The following is an 18,187-nucleotide window of genomic DNA, read 5'->3' on the forward strand; positions in this document are numbered from 1 at the left end:
TCAACAGCACATATTTATATATCTTGTTTTTATATCCATTCATCCAGTTTGTGTCTTTATTTGGAGCATTTAATCAATTTACATTCAAGGTAATTATTGATAGGTATGTTCTTATTGCCATTTTCTAATTTTGGGGGGGGTTTGTTTTTGCAGATATTTTTCTTCTTTTGTGTTTCCTGCCTAGAGAAGTTCCTTTAGCATTTGTTGTAAAGTTAGTTTGGTGGTGCTGAATTCTCTTAGCTTTTGTTTGTCTGTAAAGCTTTTGATTTCTTTGTCAAATCTGAATGAGAGCTTTGCTGGGTAGAATATTCTTGGTTGTAGACTTTTCCTTTTCATCACTTGAAATATATCATGCCACTTCCTTCTGGCCTGAAGATTTTCTGCTGAAAAATCAGCTGATAACATTATGGGGTTCCCTTGTATGCCATTTTTTGCTTTTCCCTTCCTCTTTGAATATGTTTCCTTTGTATTTACATTTTGTTAGATTAACTAATATGTGTCTTGTTGTGTTTCTCCTTGGGTTTATCCTTATGGGACTCTGCACTTCCTGGACTTGGGTGACTATTTCCTTTTCCATGTTAAGGAAGTTTTTGGCTATAATCTCTTCAAATATTTTCTGAGACCTTTTATTTTTCTCCTCTTCTTCTGGGACTCTTATAATTTGAATGTTGATGCATTTAATGTTGTCCCAGAGGTCTCTGAGACTGTCCTCATTTCTTTTCATTCTTTTTTCTTTAATCTCCTCCACTCAGTTATTTCCACCATTCTATCTTCCAGCTCACTTATCCATCCTCTGCCTCAGTTATTCTGCTACTGATTACTTCTAGAGTAACTTTCATTTTATTTATTATATTGTTCATTGCTGTTTGTTTGTTCTTTAGTTCTTCTTGATCCTTGTTAAATATTATATTCTCTTGATTTGTGCCTCCATTCTATTTCTAAGATCTTGGATCATCTTTCCTATCATAACTCTGAATTCTTTTTCAGGTGGTTTGCATATCTCCCCTTCATTTAGTTGGTCTTGTAGGTTTTCACCTTGTGACTTTCTCTGCAATATATGTCTCTGTCATCTCATTTTGTCAAACTTATTGTGTTTGTGCTCTCCTTTCTGAAGGCTGCTGGGTAGTAGTTCCTGACACCTGGTGGGTGAGTTTGGTCCACATGCTTGTGTAGGCTTCTTGGTGGGAGGGACTGGTGCCTGCACTTTGGTGGGTGTAGCTGGGTCAATGTCCCTCTGGTGGGCAGAGCCATGTCAAAGGGTGTGCTTTGGGGTACCTGTGAGCTTAGTACAATGTTAAGCAGCCTATCTGCTGATGTGTGGGTCTGTGTTCCTGTCTTCTTGGTTGTTTGGACTAAGGTGTCCAGCACTGGAGCTTGCAGGCTGTTGGGTGGAGCCAGGTCTTGGTGCCAAGATGGGGCTCTCCAAGAGTGCTCACACAGACTAATATTCTCTGTGGCTGGGAATTCCCTGGTGGTCCAGCAGTCAAGACTTGTCACTCCCATTCCAGGGGCTCAGGCTCAACCCCCAGCCTAGAGAACCAAGACCCTGCAAGCCACATTGCTCAGACAAAAAAAAAAAAAAAAAAAAAAAAAAGGAAAACAAAGCAAGCAAGCAAAACCCAAGACAAACAATAAACCAAAACAAAAACCAAAGCAAAAATCACAGAAAACAAAAGCAAGGAAACAACCAAACAAAATACCCCAAACACACAATAAAAACTAAAATAGCAAAAACAAAAAATGTCAAATAAATCTAAATACACAAAAATAACTGCAAAAAACAAACCTAGAAAAATAACAAAAATAAAAAAACCGAAAACACAAAAATACAAAAAAGAAAAAGAAAAAATAAAGTATATATTAAAAATTAAAAAAAATAAAAATAAACAGCCACCATGACAACAACAACAAAATTCCCTGGGCCTCTGCTCTTTGTGTCACATGGTGGGCCACAGCCAATCCCCACCTCTCCAGGAGGCTCTTCATGACCTCTAGGTAGGTCTCTATATCCTTGTAGTCACTGTGGAGGTAGCTGACACACACCTGGTCCAAGTCCTGAGGTACATTCTCACAAATTCCACAGGTGCTATATCTGGACCATCTCAGTTGTGAGAGCACTAGCTGTCCTTTCAGATGTTTCACGGGTGCTAGGTTTACCAAGCCAGTCATGGGATTTTAATATGCAGCTTTTGCTGCTGCAAGGAGAGGTTTCAGTTCTTCCTTATTTGCACAGCATCTAGGTGTCAGCTTTGGTTTCAGCCCCACCTCTGCATCAGGAGTGTGCTCCCCACCCAGGTGAAAGGGGGTGAAGACAGTGACTGCATTTGCACTGGCTTATTTCAGTGGTGAGGGGTGGAGCAGTAACTGACTGGGGAATGTTTTCTCACTTAAGTGGGAGGGTCAAGAGGCAGAGACTGACTAAAGCATATGTGCTCACTCAGGTGAAAGTGAGATAAGGCAGCAATGAGCAGGGTGCATGTGCTTGCTCCAGCATGAGCCTCCTGCAGTGCTTGCAGAGGTAGGAGGTGGCAACCGCCTGGGGCAGGAGTGCTCACTCAGGTAAGAAGGGGATAAGGCAGCAACAACTGGGGCATGCTCACTTGCTCTAGTGGGAGCCCCTCTCAGAGCCTGTGGAGGCAGAGGCTGACATGTAGGGAGAGAGGTTGCAATGACAGCCCTGCCCTTTGTGCACCACTCAACAATGGCACCTTGCTTCCATGGCAGTCCATCCCAGATGCAGAGCTCCTCACACCCATCTACTCAGGCTGTCTCTGCACAGCTGAGCTCCTTACTCCCATCCCTTCAGGCTGTCTCCATGCAACCAACAGCAATCCTCTCCCCAGGTCTGTTTTTCAAACCCTATGTTTCAGCACATAACCCCACCCCCCCAACACTGGCAGGCACCTGTCTCAGGCTGGAAAATGCAAGGCTATGTCATGGACCATCAGTGTAAGCCTCACTCTGTCCTGCCTGCCATAGACTGGTCACTGCACTTTCCTCCAATAGCCCCCAAAGCTTCACTTCTATTTCAGCTGATCCCCCAACTGGTGAGGGGTCTTCCCCAGTTGTGGTAACATCTCCTCCCCTTCAGGTCCCCCTAGGGGTATGTGTCCCATCTTGTTTCCTCTTTTCTTTTTCTTCTTTTTTCTCTCTTTCATCCTACCTGGTTATGCAGGGATTTTTCTTATTCTTTCAGGTGTCTGAGGTCCCCTGCTACTGTTCAGCAGGTTCTCTGTGCAAATTGTTCCACTTGTAGATGTATTCTTGATGTAGTTGTGTGGAGAGGTGAACCCAAGTCCTCCTATGCCACCATCTTGACTCAAACACCCCTAAGAGATACTCATTTTTACCTAGACCTCTCCAATGTATACATGAGATACATGTATTAATAAACTTGTGTTTCTTTCTCTCTTGTCCATTTGTACTTAATATAGAATATGATAGCTTACAAGAGAAAGGAAATTACTTTTTCTTCCCCTACGATTCCACTTGTACTTTGTTTACAATATTTTTATTTTGTGTCATCCTTACATTTAAACATGCAGATTTAACAACCCCAGAATTGGGAAACAACAAAAAGTTAGGGAAATTTGTAGTTATAAAATATAAAACATAGAAGGAAAGAATCTTGTAGAAGTGGAAAATAGTATGAAATGGAATGGTTAATAATGAAAGACAAGATGCTCTTTGTTACATTCTACTTTACCATTTGACAAATCTATATATAAAAGGCACTAAAGAGGCAATCATATGATTAAGGTAAGTTTATGGGTTTAAGTGAAATGTTTGTGCTACCAAATTAGACAACTGTACCTGTGCCAGGATCCTAGTCCAGGCCTAGACTCCTTGTCTAGGTCAGGGAGATTCTTTTCCAATCTGATTTGCACAGACAATAACAAAACCAATGCTGAGACTGGAAGAGTACAAGCTTTATTCAATGAGCAAAGAATGAAGAAGTGAGTACTTAGTTTGCAAATCAACTCTTCAACCCAATTCAGGCAGAGATGCCAAGCATATAGGAGGGTTAAGGTAAAAAGATGGGGACTAGAAAGAATGAGAGGAATATTCATGACTTATGTGAGAACAGGTGTGGTTTGGACCTGGAACTGATGCAACTCTCCTTTTTTGTCCTTGTATAGTCTTTTCTGGTTGTTGTCATGGCAATCATCAACTATCATGGTGCTGGTGGGTGTGTTATTTAGCATGTTAATATATTACCATGAGCATAAAATGAGGCTCAAGGTCTACTGGAAGTCAAATCTTCCACCACCTTGGGCCTAGTTTGTTCAAACCAGTGCTTGTTTTTTCTGTTAGCAGCTTCCTCCTGAAACTTAGATAAGAGTAATTGATTTCTCCTTGAGGGAGGGTCAAGGATATGATTCTGGGGAAACACTGGACAAGCACTGAAGCCATTTTACAATTTACAGTGGAAGGGGCTTTTGCTTACAGCTGCAAAATTAGATGTATGCTTGTATAGACTTAATTTTAACTATCTTATTTTAGAATGGAAATAAATTTCAATTATTTGTATAATTTTATCTGAAATGTAAAACAAACAAAATCTAATTTACTTTTCCCATATCTATTTTTAATTCCTTATTTAGGTGACAGAGCCCAACAAACTATCTAAATAATGCTCTGCTGTTAACATTTTTTAATATGCCAAATCAGTTTAATTACAGTTTCTATAAATAATCTATGCAAAATACTTCCCAGAACAGAATGCACTTTTCCTTCTGTGTGTGGCACATTTTAATACTTAAAAGCATTAGAACAGATGTTAGACGCCTGCTAAACTTGTTTTCAGTTTTCTTTTATTTATATGTTAATGAGAATTTAATTGCTTCATGAATACTTAAACAACCTGAGGGTGCCTGATATCATTAGCTTGAACATGACAAGCACCTCAAGTGACCACATGGGAAGACAAAAATTGCTTTTAGTTTACTTGAAAACAGAAAGATGAATTCATTTCACCTCCTGCTATGTTTTACCTGACACACGAAACTGGAAAAGAACAGACTCAATCTTGCTTCAATAGGACTGAAAGAATTTCAGCAAACACTCAAGAGCATAAATTCTTTCTATTTGGTTTTGCTTCATTGTCTTTTAATAACTACTCTAGCTATACTCCAGTTTAAAATCTTATTTTACTTGAAAGTGCTCTGTTAAAGCAAGTCACTCTATTTTATGTATTAGTTCTATGGCACTCTTAGTGGAACTGTGAACATTTTAAGCATTATTTATGGCATTGAATAATATTCTCCATTTAAGTTCAATAAAAAAAGTTTATTTGGTTGAACTCTAGAAAATCTTGTAATACAGATAACATCTGTGAATTTTTGTATATTATTTTTCATACCAAAAATAGTGAGTTAAGAATAATTGTGTTAATAATATTTATGATTAAATTTTATATATTTAAATAATGATTAGATAATTCCACATAGGCATTATACATTCATTTTAAAATATACAACTTTATAACAAAAACTATAAATAAACAATAAATATTTTCCCCTAGAAAATGAAAAAGATTAATCAACTTATACATATTTTTAACTATATAATATCTGGAATGCATGGGGAATTGTGAAGGGATATACTAAGACTGCTTTAGAAAAAGAAAACACAGTATTCAAAAATAGAAGAAAATAGAATACTGCAAAGAAAATGGCTGTTTTCTTAAGCTATTGCTTTAATGTGATTAAATTTGCTAGTTGACTCCAAATCCCATGCATGTTTGAGTAATTATCAGATTTTACATTTAAGGAATATTTTCCTAGATTTGAAGATTTTTATGAATTTTTATTTATATTTTCTTTTTCTCCCATTTCCTAACTTGTATAAAAAGACCATTTCTGTCAAAAGTACTTGAATACAATTTTCCAAAATATTTTCACAGAATAGGTAGCATTAAAACAAAACAAAACACTTTAAACCTAAGTTGGATTAAAAACAAAAACAAAAACAAAAGCAGCCAACCAATTCCACAATAAAAAGAATTAAACAGTTCCTCTAAGAGCAGAATTTATTAGAACTTTTAATAGATTAATATAAATGATGAATCCCTATGAAGTTTCTGTTTCAGAGCTTTACTCTGATGATGGAGTGGGTTGGGTATTTGAGGCTTTCAATCTGGAATGGTTCTATGTAGATGATCACGGCCAGAACTACATGTTATCTTCAGCTGAAGTCTCTGTGATGTACAAATTGTGTCACACAGCATATGATGTAATGTGGCAATGTTGTTTCTGGGCTTCAGTCTGTAACATTTTTCAAACTTATCTCATTAGAATCACTTTTGAGATTAGTATGTCAAAAATAGCTTAGAAATAGTAGTTGAGAATAATGTATTTTATAATATTTCTTTATTAAAAAGATAATAAGGTAAAAGTTTTTACACTTCAATGTTAAATATGTATATCTACATAGCCTCATAACAGAATAGTGTTATATTTATAATATTTATATAGGACAAATTCATACCATTATATATATATACATATCCATTAAATTGTGCAAGTATGATTTAAGATGGAAAAATACCTTTTGTGGATTAAAATCAAGTGAGGTATTATTAGCATAAGCCTTTATTCAATGATAACCCACATAAGAAGTCTCTTAAAGAGCACCTAATTTGTTAAAGGAGCAGGGCATGACTTATAAGGTGTTAGTTGAAAGAAGGGGTCATACACATTTCACACAGATGAAGAAACTGTTCTAGCTGATTATCAGCCATTGTTTGGATAATGTGAATTTCATGAAGAGGAGTAGAGAGGAACAAGTGGAAATGGCAAAGACATGCCATGACCACAGAGGAAAATTCTATTTTCTGTGTCTCTTACAATTCACAGGGAGATTATTCTACTGGGCATTTTGAGAGAGGAGTCAAAATATACCAATTAATAATGCAATGTGCATAGTTTTATATTTTGCCAAAAGTATTCAGCTTCACTTAAACTCATTGGATTTTCCAGAAATAAATTTGTTCTTGAGCTTCTTTTTAAAAACTTAATGGTTTGTCATTTATCTGAATCACAAATTTTATGAATTAAATGACCACAAACTAGTAACTTTATTGACAAGATTTACATACTGGCAAAAAATGTAGTTGAGTTTGGAAAGAGCAGTGAGAACAAGACAAAAATGTATTTCCTGGGGAATGAACACAAAGTGGGGGTGGGGGCAATTTTTGTTCAGTGTCAGCTTTTGTTAAGTATACTTTTACTCTTAACTTTTGAAATCATTATTTTTTTAAAGAATAAGTGTGCCTTCCACCACATTAGCAAAGAAAAATTTATAGTGGACACTTGTTGAAACAATAAAGAACTTGATTAAACTTTATTTAAGACTACTGCAATAGAGGTATCAGATTGAACTCAGTTCCTTTGAAGCAAAAAACAGCAGAGGTTCTCAGCACTGGGCTGAGCTAGTGAAAAAGTACTGGAGAACATTATACAGATGGTTGGTGAATGTGATTAGTTCATCAGGGTTTGCAAATTGGTGCTTATTAAAGTTAGACTCTTAAGTTCCCACAGAGGCTGGGAAATAGGAATGATATCTTCTTTGATGATAACATTTCAAAAGGATGGCTCCCAGATCCTTGAGAAAAGAATGTCTGTCTTGTATAAGATTTACGTCTCAAATAAGAAGAGAAATAATTTGCAGTTACAAGTTTTTAAGTAAAGGAAGATAAGAGGCTTATAGTCAGGAAGGAACCTGTCTAAGGTTTAGTAAAGCTTAAGGGATATTAAAACTATCTTGGTCAGTATCAATCCATCATTGTGCATCATCACATATATTGATTGAAATTAACTAGGAAGGAATAATGAGATGTAAAGAAACAATATTTTCTTTTCTGATTAGCAAAACTCACTTCACTTTTTTGATAGAAATCTTTACTTTGTGAAAATACTATAGGCATTTAGAAACTGGTACAATGCAAATAATTAGATAAGTAGCAAATTTAAAAGGTTCAAGTAGTGGAAAATACATATTAAAGTTAAAGGACTTTTCTACCAAGCATCACAGCAATTAGTCTATTTCTCATTTAAATGAGAAAAAATAAAATAAAATGTCTTATACCTTAACTGCAAATCCCAACAACTTCCATAAAATAAAATTAAATTGCAGTAAATCATCTATGTATAAGTAACATTCTCTTACTGTAGGATGTAACTATTTAAACATAATTTCCTGATTATCTATAAATATGGTTCTTAAATAATTGCTTTGTATACAGGTCATATATAGTTTGTATATCTTTGACAATGAAGAACTTTCAGCACAATAGATAGCAAATTATTTGGGAATTGTAATTCATTATAACTTTTTTTAAAAATGTCATAATAACTGTGTCTTAGTCAGTCCAGCCTGCTATAATGGAATACCATACACTTGATGGCTTATGAGCAATACAAATTTATTTCTCACAGTCTGGATCCTGGGAAGTCCAAGTTCAAGGCTCCAACAGATTAAATGTTTGGTGAGGTCATAAGGAACTATCTTTTCATCTTCTCACTGTGTCTTCATTTAGTAGAAAGGGCATTCCTTCCAAATAGCCCCCAAAATCTTACCTTGTTCCAGCATCAACTTTCCAATGTAAGTCCAAATATCCCCATCTAAGTCTCAACATTTAAATTATAAATTGACAGTATTATACATTGTAACAGTATTTCCTTTTTCAAATGATTTCAGTGTGTCATATTGCCTTGTAAGAACCTTAATGGAATGAAAAGATTTGTTAAAAGAGATTGCCAACAATATCATCAAACTCCTTTCTTTTTAGTTCTTTCTCTTTTTTTGCAAATAAAAAAAAAAAGATGTCACTAGTCCATGTGGGTAATTATTTAAAGTTATGAGCTACAGGAGTCTTCCAGAAAGTGAAACATTGACAAATCTAATAAGACATATGGAAACATTATAAATGTTGATATTTCAATTTTAAATTTTGTTTAAGACAATCAGATTCAATGAGATGACTCCATGTAACTGAGCAAAGTCCTTAATAAAATTCCATAAAGACATTTTCATATTACCAAACCACTCTATGCTATCAAAACAATTACAGTTAGAAGATACTTGGGAATTAAATGCACTGATAAGTTTTATCTTTACTGATTGTTCAAAACAATAAAAACCATTAGATTTCTATATTAGTTGTAGATGCTTATGCAGTTAAAAGACATATTTTAAGATTGGATTACTGATAATAAACATTAAGGTTTTGTTGACATAAAAATGTAATACTTTATGTTTTGATAATCAGTGACTCAGAAGACTTACATTGGATCATAATAGCTGAATGATAATATAAAGATTTCCAAAACCTAAAGATGTCAGGGAAATAATCAGTCTATAATTCTGTTAAGGATCTACTCAAGTCAAAGATGAACATTGGCCTTTGAGAAGCAACATCTTATTTCTCCAGAAAATGTCAGAGTTTTGTTTGACATCAATTTGTAAAGTTCTGAACACACTGACTCTACTTCACAGTTTCATAGTCCTTCAGCTGGTTCTATTGACCATGTCTGTTACTCTAGAGCTCAATACTGTCTTACCTTGACACATTTTTCCATGCTTATGGCTAACATAAGCAAATTATCAATTTAAAATGCAAATTATGCAGGTATTTGCTCTTTGAAATCCTAAAGGGAAAAGAAGTCAGATAATGAATAATTCACTAATTACCTAACTTTTAAACTTTTAATCTAATTTTAAAAAATCTTTTTGGTTTTCCAAGTGTACTCTAGTCACTTAAAGAAGATGTAAATATGCATTAATCTCTCCAGCAGCTACTTGAAAGAGTGGGGTTATGAAAACAGGTCAGGGAGATAATTCAAGATTGCAGAGTAGAAGGACATGCACTCACTCCCTCTTGCAAGAACAACAGAATTACAACTAACTGCTGAACAATCATTGACAGAAAGACACTGGGCTCACCCAAAAAGACACCCCACATGCAAAGACAAAGGAGAATCTTCGCTGAGATGGTGGGAGGGGTGCAACTGCGATAAAATCAAATCCCATAACCACTGGTGGGTGACTCACAAGCTGGAGAACAGTTATACCATAGAAGTCCATGCACTGGAGTGAGGGTTCTGAGGCCCATGTCAGGCTTCCCAACCTGGGGGTCTGGCAACAGGAGGAGGAATACCCAGAGAGTAAGAATTTGAAGGTCAGTGAGATTTGATTGTGGGACCTCCACAGTACTGGGGGAGAAAAGGACTCCACTCTTGGAGGGCACATAAAAATTGTAATGTGCAAAAGGACCCAGAGAGGAGCAGTGACCCCATAGGAGATTGAACCAGACCTACCTTCTGGTGTTGGAGTGTTGCCTGAAGAGGTGGGGGGCAGCTGTGGCTCACCACAGGGACAGTGACACTGGCAGCAGGGATTTTGGGAAGTGTCATTGGCATGAGCCTTCCCAGAGTCTGGCATTGACCCCACCAAGGACACTGGTGACTCCAGTGCTGGGTCACCTCAGGCCAAACAGCCAACATTGTGGAATGCAACCCCACCCATTGGGAGACAAGGAGGTTAAAGTTTTACTGAGCTCCACCCACCAAAGCAATACCCAGCCCTAAATACCACCAGTTCCTCCCATTAAGAAGCATGTACAAAACTCTTAGAGAGATTCCTCCACAAGAGGGCCGAAAACAGTATTAGCAGTATTTTGTTCTGTGGAACTGAAAACCACAGCCACAGAAAGATAGAGAAAATGAAAAAGCAGAGGACTTTGTACCAAATGAAGAGACAAGATAAAATGCTAGAAAAACAATTAAATAAAGTGGAGATAGGCAATCTTCCCAAAAAATAATTCAGAATAATGATAGTGTAGATGATTGAAGACTTTGAAAATAGACTGATGAAAAGATCAAAAAGATGCAAGAAAAGTTTAACAAAGACCTAGAAGAATTAAAGAACAAACAAACAGAGATAAGCAATACAATAACTGAGATGAAACATACACTAGAAGGAACCAATCCTAGATTAACGGAGGCAGAAAAATGAATAAGTGACCTGGAAGACAAAATGGGGAAAATCACTGATGCAGAAAAGAATAAAGAAAAAAGATGGAAAAGAAATGGAGATAGCCTAAAAGACTTCTGGGACAATGTTACACATGCCAATATTCACATTATAGGGGTCCCAGAAAGAGAAGAGAGAGAGAAAGGAACCAAGAAAATATTAGAAGAGATTAGAGTCAAAAACTTCCCTAACATGGGAAAGAAAATAGCCACCCAAGTCCAGGAAGAACAGAGAATCCCAGGCAGGATATACCCAAGGAAAAACACACCAAGACACATAGTAGTCAAACTGACAAAAATTAAAGACAAATAAAAATTATTAAAAGCAACAAGGGAAAAATGACAAATAATGTACAAGGGAACTCCCATGCAGTTAAAAGCTAATTTGTCAGTAGAAACTCTGCAAGCCAGGAGTGGCATGATATATTTAAAGTGGTGAAAGGGAAGAACCTACAACCAAGAATACTCTACCCAGCAAGGATCTCATTCCGATTCGATGGAGAAATCAAAAGCTTTACAGACAAACAACAGCTAAGAGAATTCAGCACCACCAAACCAGCCCTACAACAAATGCTAAAGGAATTTCTCTAAGTGAAAAAAAAAAAAAAAGAGAGAGAGAGAGAGAGAGAAGAAAAGGACCTACAAAAACAAAAACAAAACAATTAAGAAAATGGCAAAAGGAACATAGGTATTGATAATTACTGTGAATGTAAATGGACTAAATGCTCCAAGCAAAAGACACAGAGTGACTGAATGGTTACAAAAAGAAGACCCATGAATATGCTGTCTACAATAGACCCACTTCAGATCTAGGGATGCCTACGGATTGAAAGAGAAGGAATGGAAAAAGATATTCCATGTAAATGGAAATGAAAAGAAAGCTGGAGTAGCAATACTCATATTAGATAAAATAGACTTTAAAACAAAGAATGTTCCAAGAGACAAGAAAGGACACTACATAATGATCAAGGGATCAACCTAAGAAGAGGAGATAACAATTATAAATATATATGCACCCAGTATAGGAGCACCTCAATACATAAGGCAAATGCTAACAACTATAAAAGAGGAAATCAACAGTAACACAATAATTTTGGGGGACATTAACACCACAATTACACCAATGGAGCAATCATCCAGACAGAAAATTAATAAGGAAACACAAGCTTTAAATGACACAATAAACCAGCTAGATTTAATAGCTATCTAGAGTACACTACATCCAATAACAGTAGGTTACACTTTCTTCTCATGTGCACACATAACACTCTCTAAGATAGATCACATTTTGGGTCACAAATCGAGCATTGGTAATTTTAAGAAAATTGAAACTATATCAAGCATCTTCATCTTTTCTGATCACAATGCTATGAGACTAGAAATCAATTACAGGAAAAAAAACACTGTAAAAAACACAAACACATGGAGTCAAAAAAGTATGCTACTAAATATTCAAGAGATCACTGAAGAAATTAAAGAGGAAATCAAAAAATACCTAGAGAAAAATGACAATGATAACACAGCAATCCAAAACCTATGGAATGCAGCAAAAGCAGTTCTATGAGAGAAGTTTATAGCAATAGAAACCTACCTCAAGAAACAAGATAAATCCCAAATAAACAATCTACCTTACACCTAAAGAAACTAGAGAAAGAAGAGCAAACACAAAACAAAGTTAACAGAAGGTGAGAAATCATAAAGATCAGAGCAGAAATAAATGAAATAGAAACAAAGAAAACAATAGCAAAAATAAATAAAACTAAAAGCTGGTTCTTTGAGAAGATAAGCAAAATTGATAAACCTTCAGCAAGCCTCATCAAGAAAACAAGGGAGAGGACTCAAATCAATAAAATGAGAAATGGACAGGAAAAGTTACAAGGGACATGGCAGAAATAAAAAGCACCTAAAGAGACTACTACAGGCAACTATATGCCAATAAAATGGACAACCTGGAAGAAATGGAAAGATTCTTAGAAAGGTATAAACTTTCAAGACTGAATCAGGAAGATATAGAAAATATGAACAGACCAATCACAAGTAATGAAATTGAAACTGTGATTAAAAATCTCCCAACAGGGAGTCCAACTCGAGGATGGAAGATGCCTTAGAGGACTGGGGTGGGGAGGGTGGGGGGAACTCGAGGGGGGCAGAATCAAGGAAGGGAGGGAATACAGGGATATGTGTATAAAAACAGATGATTGAACCTGGTGTACCCCCCCAAAAAAAAAATCTCCCAACAAACAAAAGTCCAGGACCAGATGGATTCACAGGTGATTTCTATCAAACATTTAGAGAAGAGCTAAAACCCATCCTTCTCAAACTCTTCCAAAATTTTCAGAGGAAAGAACACTCCCAAACTCATCCTATGAGGTCACCATCACCCTGATATCAAAACCAGACAAAGATACTACAAAAAAAGAAAATTACAGACCAATATCACTGATGAATTTAGAAGCAAAAATCCTCAACAAAATATTAGCAAACAGAAGCCAACAACACATTAAAAGGATCATATACCATGATCAAGTGAGGTTTATTCCTGGGATGCAAGGATTCATCAATATATGCAAATCAATCAATGTGATACACCATATTAACAAATTGAAGGATCAAATCCACATGATCATCTCAATAGATGCAGAAAAAACTTTTAACAAAAGTCAACATTCATTTATGATAATAACTCTCCAGAAGGTGGGCATAGAGGGAACCTACCTCAACATAATAAAGGCCACATAGGACAAAACCACAGCAAACATCATTCTAAGTGTTGAAAAACTTAAAGAATTTCCTCTAAGATGAGGAACAAGATAAGAATGTCCACTCTCTCCGTTACTATTCAACATAGTTTTGGAAGTACTTGCCATAGCAATGAGAAGAGAAAAAGAAATAAAAGAAATCAAATTGGAAAATAAGCAGTAAAACTGTCACTGTTTGTAGATGACATGATACTAAAATTACAAAATCCTAGATATGCCGCCAGAAAACTACTTGAACTAAACAATGAATCTGGTAAAGTTACAGGATACAAAATTAACACACAGAAATCCTTTGCAATTCTATACACTAACAATGAAAGATCAGAAAGAGAAACTGAGGAAACAATCCCATTCACCACTGCAACAGAAACAATAAAATACCTAGGAATAAACCTTACTAAGGAGGTAAAAGACCTGTACTCAAAAAATGATAAGACACTAATGAAAGAAATCAAAGATGACACAAGAAGATGGAGAGATATACCATGTTCTTGGTTTGGAAGAATCAACATTGTGCAGATGATTATCCTACCCAAAGCAATTTACAGATTCAATGCAAGCCCTATCAAATTACCAATGGCATTTTTTACAGAAGTAGAAAAAAAAAATCCTAAAACTTGTATGGATACAGAAAATACTCTGACTAGCCAAAGCAATCTTAGGGGAAAAAATATGGAACTGAAACAATCAGACTCCCTGACTTCAGACTCTACTATAAATCTATAGTAATCAAGAAAATGTGGTACTGGCACAAAAACAGAAATATAGATCAACGGAACAGAATAGAAAGTCCAGAGATAAACTATGGTCAACTAATCTATGACAAAGGAGGCAAGGATATATAATAGAGAAAAGACAGCATCTTCAATAACTGGTGCTGGCAAAATTGGACAGCTTCATGGAAAAGAATGAAATTAGAATACTCCCTAACACCATAGATGGAAATAAACTCAAAATGGATTAAAGACATAAATTTAAGGGCAGACACTCTAAAACTCCTAGAGGAAAACATAGGAAGAACAGTCTTTGACATAAATCACAGCAAGATCTTTTTGACCCACCTCCTATTGTAATGGAAATAAAAACAAAAATAAATAAGTGGGACCTATTGAAACTTAAAACTTCATCACAGCAAAGGAAACTATAAGCAAGACAAAAAGACAACACTCAGAATGGGAGAAAATATTTGCAAATGAATTAACAGACAAAGGATTAATCTCCAAAATATATAAACAGCTCATGCAGCTTAATATCAAAAAAACAAACAAACAACCCAATCAAAAAATGGGCAGAAGACCTAAATAGGCATTTCTCCAAAGAAGACATATGGATGACCGAGAAGCACATGAAAAGATGTTCAGCATCACTAATTATTAGAGACATGCAAATCAAAACTACAATGAGGTATCACCTCACACCAGTTAGAATGTGCATCATCAGAAAATCTACAAACAGTAAATGCTGGAGAGGCTGTGGAGAAAAGGAACACTCTTTTGCACTGTTGGGGGAAATGTAAATTGATACAACCACTATGGAGAATAGTATGGAGTTTCTTTGAAAAACTAAAAATAGAGTTACCATATGACACAGCAATCCCACTGCTGGGCATATACCCAGAGAAAACCATAATTCAAAAAGACACATGCATCCCAGTGTTCACTGCAGCCCTATTTACAATATCCAGGACATAGAAGCAACCTAAACATCCATCAACAGATAAATGGATAAAGAAGTTGTGGTACATATATTCAATGGAATATTACTCAGCTGTAAAAAGGGATTAAATTGGATGGACCTAGAGTCTGTCATACAGAGTGAAGTGAGTCAGAATGAGAAAAACAAATATTGTATATTAACACATATATGTGGAATATAGAAAAATGGTACCAGTTTGCAAGGCAGAAGTAGAGACACAGATGTAGAGAACAAATGTATGGACACCAAGTGGGGAAAGCAGCAGGGCAGGGGTTGGGGTGGGATGAATTGAGAGATTGGTATTGCCATATGTACATTACTAATAAGGAAAAAAAGTCTAATTCTACACTTTAAATATATGCAGTTTATTGTAAAAAAATAAAAAAATATAAAAACAGGTCAGCTACTTTATTTTAGGTTACAAATGGAGTGAGGTCTTTTTAACATATAGTTCATGGATTCTGCAAATGTCAATCACACTTACATAGTTTCTAGGCTTTCAACATGTTGTCTTATTGTTCTTTGCTAAATAATTAAAACAAATAGAATTGTCATCTTCCTATCTATTTTTTTCAAATTATTTATCTCACAGTATATTTTACAGACATTTGTATTAGGGTTTCACAAGAAAACAGAACCAATAGTATTGAGTAGTTATGGAAAGAGATTTACCATACAGTATTGGCTCACATGATTATGGATTCTAACAATCCAAGTTCTGCTGTGTGAGACAGTAGGCTTGAGACTCAGAGAGCCAATGTGCAGTTTCGGTCCTAAATCCAGCAGGCCAGATAAAGTCTGAATGTAGTCTGTTGGAGAATTCCCTCTTACTCTAAGAGGCTATTTTGTTGCTGCTGTTGTTCTATTAAGACCTTCAACTGATTGGATAAAGCCCACCTGCATTACAAAGGGCAATCTGCCTATTCCAATTTCACAAATTTAAATGTTAATCATGGAATGAGTGGGAGATGTGATGGCAGAGTAGAAGAAGTTGAGTTAAAATCTTCTCAAGAAAACACCAAAATCACAACAAACTGCTGATCAACCATTGACAAAGAAGACTGGAAACTACCAAAAAAGATGTTCTACATCCAAAGACAAAGAATAAGCCACGGTGAGATGATAGAAGGGCACATTCATGATACAATTAAATTCCATACCTGACAGGTGGATGTCCCACAAACCAGAAAATAATTATATCACAAAGGTTCTCCTATGGAGTGAAATTTCTGAGCCCCATGACAGGCTCCCAAGTCTAGGGTCTATCATTGAGAGGAGGAACCCCAGAGCATTTGGCATTGAAGGCCAAATGAATCTCCACAGGACTCAGGGAAACAGAAACTTTATTCTTGGAGGGAACACCCAATGCCTCATACACACCAGGACCCAGAGGAAGAACAATAAATTCACAGGAGTCTAGGCCAGACCTACCTGCTGGTCTTGAAGGGTCTTCTGGGAAGACAAGGGTACAGGTGTGGCTCACTGTGTGAACAAGGACACTGGTGGTATAGGTACTGGGGAATATTCATTGCTGTGAGCTCTCCTGGAGGCCACCATTTTGACACCAACACCTGGCCCCACCCAACAGCCTATAAGCTCAAGTGCTGGGATGCCTCAGGCCAAACAACCAACACAGTAGGAACATAGTCCCACCCATCAGCAGAGATGTTGCTTAAAGTCTTCCTGATCTCATGACTGCCTTTAACCACACCCGTTGCCATAGCCCTACACACCAGAGGGATAAGACCCAGCTCCACCCACCAGTGGGCAGGCATAAGTTCCTCCCACCAGAAAGCATGCACAGAACTCTTAGACCAGTTTCACCCATCAGGGTGCAGACAGCAGAAGCAAGAGGAACTAATCCTCCAGGCTGTGAGACTGCATACAAAGAAAGCTAGGCAAAAATGAGACAGCAGAGGAATATGTTCCAGATGTTGGAACAAGATAAAAGCCTAGAAGAACAATTAAATGAAGTGGAGACAGGCAATCTACCCAAGAAAGAGTTCAGGGTAATGATAGTAAAGATGATCCAAAATCTCAGAAAAAAATGGAGGCACAAATACAAGATAGAAGAAATATTTAACAAACAGCTAGAAGATATAAAGAACAAACAAACCAAGATGAACAGTATAATAACTGAAATAAATTAAAAAAAGAAAACTAGAAAGAATAAATAGCAGAATAAATGGGCAGAAGGGTGAATAAGTGAGCTGGAAGACAGAATGGTGGAAATCAATGCCACAGAACAGAATAAAGAAAACAGAGTGAAAAGAAATTAGGGTAGTTTAAGAGACCTCTGGGACAACATTAAATACACCAACACTTGCACTATAGGAGTCCCAGGAGGAGAATAGAGAAAGGACCAGAGGAACAATTTGAAAAGCTAATAGCTGAAAACTTCCCTAATGTGGCAAAGGAAACAGTCACTCAAATCCAGGAAGTGCAAAGTCTTATAAATGTTAAACCCAAAGAGGAACACTCTGAGACACACATGAATCAAATTGACAAAAATTAAATACAAAGAGAAAATATTAAAATCAACAAGAGAAAAGCAACAAATTAACATACAAGAGAATCCCCATAACATTAACAGCTGATTGTTCAGTAGAAACTCTGCAGGCCAGAAGGGAGTGGTACAATATGTTTAAAGTGATGAAAGGGAAAAGTCTATAACCAAGACTACTCTAACAAGAAAGACTC

The sequence above is a fragment of the Hippopotamus amphibius genome, chromosome 14 (genome assembly GCF_030028045.1).
Source record: "Hippopotamus amphibius kiboko isolate mHipAmp2 chromosome 14, mHipAmp2.hap2, whole genome shotgun sequence".
Lineage (NCBI taxonomy): Eukaryota > Metazoa > Chordata > Mammalia > Artiodactyla > Hippopotamidae > Hippopotamus > Hippopotamus amphibius.